Below are 1362 nucleotides of genomic sequence, written 5' to 3' on the forward strand. Positions count from 1 at the left end.
TTAGAGGACGGTTGCTTGTTTAGCTCCCGCCCGCCTCGGCACGTCGCTGTGGGATTCCATTCCTTTTTTTTTTTTTTTTTTTTTTTTTTCCTCTCCCCGAAGCTCACCTGGGAAAATCCACTTGAGTTGTTCTAGTAGCACAAGATGCGGATTTGTATAGGGGTAAAATACAAATATGTAAAATAAAAATAAAAATATATATTTTTTTTTAAAACCCACCAACAACAAAAACATCTAATTAGATTAAAAATCGGAGATCTTAAAATTAGGACACAATATTAGCAATAAGCAAGTTGAAGGACCCCTGGTGTTTCCATATAGTCCGCTTACAACTAAACTTGAACATTTCTGACATAAATATACATTTGACACATTTATTTAACATCCACATAAATCGCTGTCCCCCTGTTCTGTGAATATATTTATCTGATCTATCATCTATCTATCTGATCTATTTATTTTTGGGGGAAGGCATGATGTAAAATGAGAGCCAAAAATAGATTAATAACTGTAAATGTTCTACATTTTAACTTCATCTCTAACATCCTTTCAAAAGTTGTTTTTCATATACAAACACAAGATCTGTACATTTATTGGCATAAATATAAATACGTACAATAAATAGATAAATTAATGAAGATGACAATGTAAAGCATATCGACGAACCTTCTCTGAAGGAAAAAAAAATTCAAAATGTTTCCCCCAATTTAAATAATTTCCTAAACGAATGTGAAATCTTTTATTAAAACATTCACATTAAAACCAAATCAGCACTCTATGATATCATGAAGCAATTCCACACTACATTAAGATAAACATTTCCTAACTTTGTCATTTTCTTTTATTTCCTACCTATTTATCTATCATTTGAATTTGACCTATTTTGAAGAGGCACAAAAAATGACAACAAACAAAAGATGTCCATTTTAAGCATTTGTACTTTTAATTTAATCTTGAACATCCATTTTAGAAGTTTTTATACAAGCACAAGGTGTGTAAATTTAGCACCATAAAAACACATGTAAAATAAAATAAATACAATTAGTAATTTAAATGGCAAATGTAAGGTGATAAGTCAACTTTAGCCCCTTAGCCACCATAAATATGTATTTTACATATTTATTTAACAAATATATAGTGAGGACAAGCTGTTCAGGATGGATGGATAAAATGGTAAAATATATATTTATCAATTAATTTGACTTTTCTATTTTTTGGAAAGGTACGTAAAATGACAATTAAAAAATAAATTTTTACTTTTAATTTATCTATCATTTTAAGTTTGCCTGGCAAAGGTTTTGCCAGGCAGTTATTGGCAATAGCATAATATGCGATAATGTATCTGCTTAAAATGTAAATATG

Source organism: Phycodurus eques, chromosome 5, assembly GCF_024500275.1.
Source record: "Phycodurus eques isolate BA_2022a chromosome 5, UOR_Pequ_1.1, whole genome shotgun sequence".
Classification (NCBI taxonomy): Eukaryota; Metazoa; Chordata; class Actinopteri; order Syngnathiformes; family Syngnathidae; genus Phycodurus; species Phycodurus eques.